The sequence below is a fragment of the Drosophila nasuta genome, chromosome 3, assembly GCF_023558535.2.
Source record: "Drosophila nasuta strain 15112-1781.00 chromosome 3, ASM2355853v1, whole genome shotgun sequence".
Lineage (NCBI taxonomy): Eukaryota > Metazoa > Arthropoda > Insecta > Diptera > Drosophilidae > Drosophila > Drosophila nasuta.
The window spans coordinates 51,460,816-51,471,550 of record NC_083457.1 but is presented as its reverse complement, the minus strand read 5'-3'; the positions used below and the strand labels follow the sequence as shown (position 1 = coordinate 51,471,550).

Below are 10,735 nucleotides of genomic sequence, written 5' to 3'. Positions count from 1 at the left end.
ATTAATTATAGTGATCGTGTCTAATTCTTGTTATCTCGCATAGTTTAAAGTGACAATAAGGTGAAATGAATACAGATCATTTAAGTTGCTTGAAAGGATGTCGATATAACTTTTAAGTATCATAAACAAGCTTTCATTATCCATTGTAATTATATATCATTTCTTGCTTATTAATCTTAGTGATCGTGTCTAATTTTTGATATCTCACATAGTCATAAAGTGATGTTAATCTGCAATACTTTAACAAGCTAGTTTTTGATTCAGTATTCATAATACAATTGACATACGGAAAATGATTCCAAATCTTTCTAATTTTGCGTAGGAATGCAGTACTTATGATAAATTTCTTTAAAGTAAAAGGAATTGATTAATTAGTTTACTGATTAAGTATATTTCTATATATATTCTACTTATGATATTTTTCACTGTACTGATTGTATATAAATCAGAATTGTTTTAAAATCTGCCGAACTTGATAACAATAAAGCTAGCTAAAATAGCAGCAGCGATAAGTCTCTGCATTTATCGATAAGCTAGCTTAGATGCTGCGCATCTCTAGCTCTTGATCTGAAGTGTGATCGAGTGTCGGTTGTTGTTGGTATTGTTGGTGCTGCAGGAAAGCAGCTGCCGTTCATTTCGATCCCGATCTTCAGTTTCATCTCGTTCAGCTGTTGATGATGATGATGATTATGATGTACACACTCTTTTTTGTTGTTGTTGCAGTTGTTGCTGCACTGTGCTAAAATTTAATAAGTGCAAAAATAATCGCTCGCTTTATGTAAGCTCCTAATGATTGTGCTTTGGCCTATTGTTGTAGTTGTTATAGTTGTTGTTGCTGCTACTCTAGCCATTGTTGTTGCTGTAGATGCATTTGCCTGTGCTGGGTTCAATGAACTGCGCTTGTTTCTGCTGCCCGAATGAGTTTACATGTGTGTGTGTGTTTGTATGTATGTAATTCAAAGCGAAATTATAATGTTGCAAATTGGAGCTCAGCAACGAGAGCCACAACAAAAAAAAAATATAAAACCAGTTGGAGTTAAAGCTACGTAGTACATCTGCCCCCCTTTTTTCGCTTTTTCCTTCCACCAGCGAAACGCGCGTAAAATAATTTTTTATGACACGTAGAGTTCTTGTCGCAGTTGTTGTTGTTGTGGTTGTCGCCGTATTTGTTGCTCTTGTAATTAAATAATGTTAAGTCGAGCTGTGAGCAAAGAGAGTTGACAAACTGACACGCGAGCTCCGCTTCTGGTCAATTTATGCTTTGGGGCGGTAACTGAAGAAGAAACCAGGAGGAAGCGACACGATTATGGGAAGCTACTCGATTTGTGAGTGTGTAAAAATAGTTTCCGACAATGTGACTGGGCGGTAAATTGAGTGCCATGATGCACTTGACATCCCAGCCCAATTGGATGCATAATTTGATTAGGCATTGCGTGCAGTTTACGGAGAGAGAGAGAGAGAGAGAGAGTTTATTGTGGCATGCAACAAGCAGTTGAGATCATGATATGAAGATCATACAAGGTTCAAGTTGCGTCTGCGTTCTCGGAAAATACTAAGTTATCCCCATTAATTTAAGTTGAGTACTTATTGTGCACTTTTCAATACGAACTGATAAAATGGGAGTAAGTATCACAATTGAAATATCATCGAAAACAAATTGGCTGCACATTAGAAACGCATAAAACTTCATTAAGTTTGTATTCTTCCAGCCTTAAGGCCTTAAGCACAAACTCGCGACGGCAGTTAACAATTAACTTGGGAGATATGAGGCAACAGATAGTGGAAAGAACCCAACCTGGAGGAGCAACAACAACAGTCACAGCTGCGCCGCTTGAGTGCATCCGACAAACAACTGCAATGAATTGCAATGATAGAGACAGCAGGCAGTCAGCATACTATAAAAACAAAAACAAAAAAAAAAAAAAAAGAGTTGAAATAAAACTAGAAGCAACAACACCGCGAAACAACAATAAAATATTGTACAACAATGAGTTGGCCTCGCTGTCTTTCTTTCTGTCCACTTTTCTCTCTCGCAACTCGCTTGAAGTTTTCGCTCGTCAGCATTTCCCCCACTACAACTCCAGTTCCAGGTTCAACTCCAACTCCAACAGCGTATACAGTGGGGGTTAGCAAAGCGCGCATGAAATTTGATTCTCGGAAGAGTTCATTTCTTGCTTACCGGGAAAGTTGCCAGGTAATGAAATTTACTGCCCAGCTACGAGAATGCTGCTGTACTAACTTCATTAAATTACAAAGCAACATACAGACATACATAGTTGTTGAGTGTTGCCCCATAGCTGCCTGTCTGTGCAGGGTTGCCAGGGGTTACCAAATGATCTAACAAACACGCCGTTCGACCGCCCACCAAGCTAACTAACGGCACTTTGGGGAGTTGCGCCTTATTCAAAATAGAAAAGCACCAAAAAAAAATGTGATAGAGGGAAATATGCAAGCCATTAGAGTGCAATAACATTGAAACATTCAATAATGGGCAATGGCACAACTTGTAAATTTGATTTTACCAAACGTTTTTCATTGCCAAGTTCTTGCTTCTCTTTTTTTTTTTTGGCTAGCCATCGCATTGAGTTGTTATTGTCCGTTGTCATCGTCATCGTTGTCATTGTCATTGTCATTGCATCCCCGTGGGATCTGCAGAATGTGCTCCCCAGAAATTGGCAGACCCTCAACGAGCTCTACACATGTTAACCGAGCATTGTAGCCTTTTTTCTTTGCCCTTTTGTCTTTTTTGTTGTCTGCCTGGGAGGATAATGCATTGATTTCTGGCCTTGCTTCTGCTGTCCACGGAAGCGTGAAGTAAGACAGAAGCCATCAACTAGGGTGCGCCCAATTGTTTGTTATCCCCCCGCCCTCACAACACTCCACACAAGCCAAATACCTTGTCTCATTCCACTGTTTCATTCCCTGTCATTTCTCTCTTTTTGCACAGAAGCTGCACAGGCGGGGGAGGCGTCAAGTATGGCTATAAAGCAGCTGGTTGGGCTTTTGTTTGTCGTTTCCATTGATGCAGCAGCAGCCTGCGCCATGCATTCATTGTATTTATGTAATTGCACATGATGCAATTGATTCGATCGAAATATCACAACAATTTCACAACAGCCAATTGCAATTGAATTGCACAAAGTATCGATGCCAATAAGCATGTGAGTATTGCTAGTGCTTTACTAACCTGTATTTTCCAACACTGCTGCTGCTCCTTCTGTATCCCTTTAATAACTTCCAACACACACACACACACGCACTTAAGTACACAACGTTACTGCAATCTATTTAGCGCGTTGCTGGTTTAATTAGCTAATTCACTGGGTTGCTTTTATTAGCAGCTGTTATCCTTTATGCTTTTAATAATTTATATTAACAAACCGACGCGTTACAATCAAAGTAAATGCACTTGCCGCGCGACGCGCAAAAACTAAACTTGCACCGATGCCAACCGCAAAACGAATAAAACGAATCGACAAAACAGGCGCGCAACACAAAACGACAGGCTGCAGTTAGAGTGAGATAGAACGAGTGAGCACATGTAGAGTTGAGTTCGTGTGTGAGTGAGTGATTGACATGCAAAACGCAATTCGCTCTTCCTCTTGATCGTGCCAGTGTTGCTCTACTACTTTGCAGTAAAAAATGCAAAACAATTAAGTTGCCAATTCGCGTGCTTTATTTTTCCACTAAATATTCAATAGAAATTGTGAAAAGTTCTGGTGCAACAATAAAAAACAACAAGAAGAACAACAACAGTGTCCATGGCCGCGTTTGCAACCCCTTTATGCTAGAATTACGCTGACCATGCGAAAAGAGGGAAACGTCGCAGTTTGCATTTCTCGTTTACAATTTGCATGGTGAAAGGATTACGAACCGGTTTCGCAGTCCAATGCGCCCATTCCGCTCGTGGCACACAAAACAGCTTAACCGCCTGCCTGCCTGTGCCTGGTCAGTCGTCGGGGTTAGCACTGATTTACATTTGAGGGTGGCAGCCAAACACACTCATCAGTTGCGTCTACAATTACACACACACGCACACATACAGACACAGTAAGAGACAAAATGCAGTTGCGTCCACACTTTAGCGTAATGGCCAAGCATTAGGGCGACACTTGAGTTTGTGTTGCATGTCAAAGTCAGAGCATCGTCTACTCTACCCCTCCACCCGCTCTTATGCAAATGCAAACAAAGCGACCGCCGAGACGCAAGAAGTCACGTGCTCACAAACACCACCAAACACACAACTCCGACGTCACTAATAAGCGGCAAATAATTGGCAGACGAACTTGAGACTACCCCAATGGCTCAAGGGCGGCCAGGGGAAGTCGATGTTGCCGATGCCGCCGTCCTGGCAACCTGGCATGGACACTAAAAATCGATATGCCACCCCAAAATGTGAAGCATTCCCTGCTCTGCAGGTTGTCGATCCTTTGCCTCGTCACTGAAATGAAAATGTTTGTTTTGCCTGGAACACGAATGGACGGCCAGCCAGCAAGCAGCAAAGAGAGTGCGCGCCTGCTCCTCTGTACCTTCTCATGCTGCTGCTCTCAATTGCACGGCTGCATTTGATGTCTGCATTATGTGGCAGGTAAGCCAAAAACAACATTATTTTGTGACTCATACTAAGAATCATAAAACTTTTCAGAACTTTACTTTAACCCAAAGAGTGGCAATTAGAATTTCCGGCTATAAAATTGTGGAAACTATACAGAAAATGGAGAACAACGAAAAAGCGTTAGCCCATAACCATGTCAGCTCTCTATTGTCCAGCTGTCCAACTGTCTGCGATTAGAGCACATTACTCTCACAACGAACATTTGAATGTCAAGGGAAAGCATAAAGCACGCCCGAAAAATGCAATCATGAGCCGCTCCAGTTAATGGCCAGCAAATGATCATTATGCGGACAGCACAACAGAAAGAGAGACTAACTGCAGCCGCCTCCCGTTTCCCGTCTCCCGTTTGTGCAATGAGCCAAGCTCTGGCGAGTGTGGACTGCGAACATAGGCGACAATTAATTTGGCCAGCGAAGCGCGTCTAATAATGTGACTACAATGACGGCTGACTTTGGGCTGTGCCCCATGTCTATGTCCAAGCCTGTGCCTGGGCCAGACAAAGCTCGGCTTGGGTTTCACAGCGACGGCGGCAGCTGGCAAGTGCTCGCCGTCCAGCGATACATCATCTTGATATATATGCCATGGGGCCATGGAGCACTCCTACCTATGTACATATGTATGGATATGGGGCGGCAACAACAATGTTATAAATTAACACCAGCCTCAGTCTCTACGGCACTCTGTGGGCGGTGGCATGCCATAAATGCCCAACAACAAATGGAAAACAATTAACCGTTGTATGCTGCAGTTTGCTGTTGCAGTTGCAGTTGGTGGCCCAATCGTTGTGGCAGTGGCACATGCGTGAGATCGTCAGCAATAGATAATGACCCTCAAAATGGTAGTCGGACAAACGAGCGATCGTTAATCTAAATGGATTGTTCTAATTTGCTCAGCATTTGTTTGACCAAAGGGAAAACTATTCGAAATGAAAGGATATTATATAACGGATGGGGTAAGTTTATCTTTATTTTAAATTAAATTGTTTATTTTTTAAACTGATAGAAAAGAAACAAACTTATTAGATTGGCAAGTGTCTTATCTTAAAGAATCGAATTTTGAATTATTAAGAAAGGTCTTTAAGGCTTATATCAACCTTTGAAAAACTTCAGTTTTGTGTAGTTTTTGATTTCTTAAATATAACTTTGTTGAATAGATTTTCGCAACTCTTTGAAAAAGAACCAAATTATTGCTTCCCTTCCTTCATCATCATCATTTCCCGACTGATAGCAATGAAGCAAGCTTATTATTAGCTTAGCAAGTGTCTTATCTTAAGGAACCGAATTTTGAATTATTAAGAAAGGTCTTTAAAGCTTATATCAACACTTGAAACACTTTAGTTTTGTGTAGTTTTTAATTTTTTTACATAACTTTGTTGAATAGAATTTAACAACTCTTTGAAAAAGAACCAAATTATTACTTCCCTTCCTTTCATAAGGTGTTCATCTCGAAAAGTAAAACTGCTTAACAACTCAAACAACATAATTTCTAGAAATTTTCCTATGTATAGAAATAATTTGAATATAGTATTGGTATATCAAATGTTGTTCTACAAACTTCGTGCCATTTCGTCCTTTTTCCCCGAACCTTTTACTCTCACTCTTAATGCCGCCTGAGCCAATAAATCTGAATGACAAACTCCAGTTAAGCTACAAAAACAAAAGTGAAACATGCTAGAAATCAATGAACTTGAATTTCTTGCCATCAAAATATACAAATAATGGAAATTTGTGAGAAGATGTGCAGAGCATGCAGCACACACCAAAAAATAAACCCCGATTTGTGTGAGCACGAAACCCAATCCCAAAAGCATTTGATGCATTCCCAGAGCAATGTGAATGTGCTAAGGGTTGAATGGGAAAAAGCTACCCTCGAATGTGTGTTGGAAAAACTGCAACTGCACTCTGCATGTTGCAACAACGTGAAGCAGCAACAACAACAACTACAACCCCTAATGTAGTAATGCCCCTGGGCGCATTCACAGGGGCAAACAATGCGATGGGCTTCGGGCGATGGTGGCGCATTTTGCAATGACAAACAACAATAAAAACGGCGATATCGAGACGATCGATCAATAAGCAGTTACATATAATGTATATGAAAGAGGAACTCTCTCTCTCTCTCGTAATAGTGATGATGATGATGATGGGCTGGCTGCCAAAGCGTAGCGTGAAATTTTACAGACAAAGCGGCGCGCGACGCAATCCTTGGAACACAGCAGCAGCTCCTCCTCTTGTCCTGATCTGACCTGAGAACAGCTGCGCAAGCGCCACAGTTTTTCAAGTCTACAAAGGAAATCGCAGACGCAATTGTGGAATAGGAATTCGAATTCGAATCGCTGCGTGCCAGCTTCCTAATGTTGGTGGTTGTTTTTGTTTTTCGTTTTTCTACGCATTTTCAGGTACAGTTACAGTAGCTACTTAGTTGCAAGAAGCGTGTGGCAAGTTGGCTCTCAGCGTTCGGCGTTTGTCACTTTCAATCGCCAGCATGGCCAAATGTGTTGCCCAAAAAGGGGTGACAACAGCAGCTCGTTTGTGCAATTTGTTGCGCAATCATGCTTGGCCCACGTCTGGTAATTGGTTCGTCATTTAAAACGCGTCTCGGGAGTACATTCACCTTGTCTTGTTGTCTTGTTTTGCCAGCTGCCTGGCTTCTGATCTCTTCTTGGCACGTTCTTGGCCCTATTACGAGCTACCCTTGGCACCAGTTATTTTCTTATAATGATCGCTATCCCTTGGCGATAATTTATGGTCTCTGCTTTATTCCCAAAATACAGCTGACGATTGTGTGTTTCCTTTTCCCATTTTGTGAGATTTCAGGATCTCTGATTCAGTTATCGGATATCCAGTTTTCAACAGCATTTTCCCATGCTGCGTCTAAGATTTACGACAAAAGCAATTTATGTATATGCATTTGATATCTTTTATGAGCATAATATCTATAGCTAGCAGCACAGCAAATCCCCTCGCAAGCTTTGTTGTCCACGCCAATTACTAAAGCGACACTTTCGCTGACGGGGGGAATAGCTCCATTAACTTGGATATCTTTTAACGAGTCCACAAAAGCACAGCACAGCTCAGTGTACAATGTAAATGTGGACCGAAAGATACTTTATGCGCTGTACTTATCGCCAAAATGTATCGATGGCGGAGGGCACACTGCGGGTATTCTACTTGTATTCTTATGTGGGGGAGACTCCTCTCGATTGTCGACAGTCGACGCAATTGTCGGTCATATGAGGGCAGAGAGCTGGAGAAGCTGCTTAACATTGAAATGGTGCAGTGGAAATATGGAAATTGAGAATGTTTCAATCAGTGCACAGCTGGAAGTGCTTTATTGGATTTCGGGTGTTGAAAATGCTGCAATTAACTGTTTGATTGCCCATTGATGAAAAGGGTTAATCAAAAGCCAATATATAACACTGGTCATCTACATCTGTAAACATGTTGTACATAAATAGATTTAGTGTTTTTTTCTCTACTCTCTACTTGCCCGCATCCAAGTGCATTATTTGTGTCGGCTGCGATTGCATTTTGGGTGTGAATGTTAATCAAATTAGCCACAGTGCAATCAGTGCTTGTATTATTATATTATTTGATTCTATTGAACAATAATTTTTCTGTATTTATCAATTGATACGAATGATCTGCAGGCTGCGACTGCGTCGTCTGCAGTTTTTAATAGATTTTTCTCTCCCTTCTCCCCTTGTGTTAGTCGTCATCATTTATTGTTATTTAATCCTTTTTAGTGGCAATAGTTTTAGCCACTCTCAGCACGTTCCAACCAGTGAGCCAGCCAGATGTTTGACTTGCGTCTCAAATGCCTTGTTCGCAGGATTAATGCGAACATTGATGTGGGTCGCTTAGGGGGTGGGGATGTTCAATAGATGAGGGGGATGTCGTCGCATGTGTGCTGATTTTTGCTGCACACTATTGTGGCATTTAATCCGTATTAATTTTCAATAAGTGCAATGAGGTCTATAAATGTTTGATAAATGACTCAGCAGGCGTTTAATATGCCACAAGCGCAAAGCGCGTGACTTTAGAATAGCAGCTCGTTACTTAGAATTTTTGCGGAAGATTTATGAATGCAGACTAAAACTGCAGCTGGCAAGTTGCCAAAAAAGAACAGCTTCAAAAGTTAAGAGTAAAGTTTATAAAATAGTTTGCTACATTTTCCGTAAATTTGAGTTTATTATGCAGCCAAAAACGATAAATTTACGATTTAAATATTTATTGAGGCTTTATGCTGCATACTTTTAGGATGGTCTTCGAAATTTAATTTAAGTAACAATTTATGTGGCATACTTTTGGGCTGAGATCGAACGGCGAACACAAGCGAACAACTTTCATAGCATACTTTCAAAGCGCACATAGAATACAGAAATTGCAAATTTATGTAGCATACTCTTAGGAGCGCCTCGTCTTGGCCATCACATTTAATACTATCTTGTTCAACATAACTAAGTACCGGGCAAAAGTTTTGAATAACAAAACCGACAAAGAGCACATTTAGTTGAAAACTAGAGCTAAATATCCTGTTACCAACACATGCACGCAATGCTCCGGGAAAGTTTTCGCCGGGAAAACCCTCGACGCGGTGGCAGCTGATGTAATGCATTTGTAAGAATTTCATCAGCAATAAACTTTTCCAACTTGCAACTCGTCGCCGCATTTTGTTTGCTGGCTCGCCGAGTGTTTGCCTTGTTTATGCATTTGTTTTAATAAAGTTTAGTGCGGCACTTCGGTTGCATAACTTCTACGGGGGAGCGTTGGGAACTTGACGTGACTGAAATTGCAACAGCAGAGACGCCGGCACAGCAGGGGAGGCACAATCATTATACGACCTCACAAATCTTTTGTGATATTCCTTTTTCTTTCGTCTGATTTCACTTGTCTGATGCTCAGATAAGTTTAATGAGATTCTTTGAGCTCTGAAAATGTATCATTGTTATCGCATCCAGAATTTAACATATCTTTTTTATAGCATTTTCTAGACTTGTATTTTATCGTTGTAGCAGCAGCGGTGACAGCAAAAACAAGATTTACAACTGCTCCCGTTTGCTCTCATCATTTATCACAATTAGTGACGACAATCAGTTTTTTAGTCTCTTGCCCCGTCTCTTGATCCCCCGCTCTCGTCACGATGCTTAGCCCTGCTGCACAACGCCCATGCAGTTTCTGTCACCTGGCAAACACTTCACCTGGCACACGCTCTGCATAATGCTCCAGACTTTGACAAACAAAGTATATATATATTATATAGGTAGAGTATGTATTATACATAGATCTGACTCTCGCTCGTGAGTCGTGGCATTGCACAGGTGCACAGGCGCCCCGGAGGTCGAGACTGGGGAGACCTTTGACAACCCATCTACCCCGTGTAGTCCGATAAGAATTCGACGTGGAAATAGAAATGTTGCCAACTGAATTGCATTGCCATCGGCTGGCTTGCTACACAGTGTTTCCTACAACCTGGCGCAGCAACTCAGCTTTCAGCTCTATATAATTTATGCCAAGTTTTCGTGTGAGTTCAGACCGAAACAATAAATCTACGTAAATGCAAATAATGAACTTAAAAAAACAAGTACTGTTGATCTACAGAAGTGTGCTCGACGACATTCTACCCTAGTAAATTGACAAGCAATGATAAGGTATGTTTTATTCAGTAGAAAAACTTTTGAGGAAAGGAAAGCAGGACTTCACAGATGCCTTAAAACATTTTAAGGAATCGGAAAACAATATCTGTTCAATTTCGAATATTTTGAACATACCAAGCAAAGACAATATCTTAACCGTCGTTCTACCCTTTAGAATGCATTTAACGACTACAGGGTATTAAATGGCTGTAGGCGCTGCCCAAATGAAAGGCAACTGGTTCTGGTTCCGTCTCGAACTTTGATTTTATTTCTGGTCACTTCAAACGCTTTGAAAGTCAACTAGGAACAAACAAACAGCAAATAGATAAATGTGTACGTTTGTGATTGTGTGCTGCAAGCGGATGTGACAGATTTTGTATAGACAGATGGGAATGTTCCATTTGGAAAGAACTGGAACTCAAACTCGATCTAGGGATCAGCCAAGCAGACAATATACCTTCATATGCATAACAGTTGAACTCGCC

At 41.1% G+C, this 10,735-nt stretch overlaps 1 long non-coding RNA gene across 1 annotated transcript; it reads left to right on the top strand.

Moving 5' to 3' along the window:
• Positions 1 to 3,432: 3,432 nt before the first annotated feature.
• On the top strand, positions 3,433 to 4,924 carry LOC132790370 (uncharacterized). Its single transcript, XR_009632790.1, has 2 exons — positions 3,433 to 4,588; positions 4,646 to 4,924. It is a non-coding gene; the product is annotated as an uncharacterized LOC132790370 (long non-coding RNA).
• Positions 4,925 to 10,735: the final 5,811 nt, after the last annotated feature.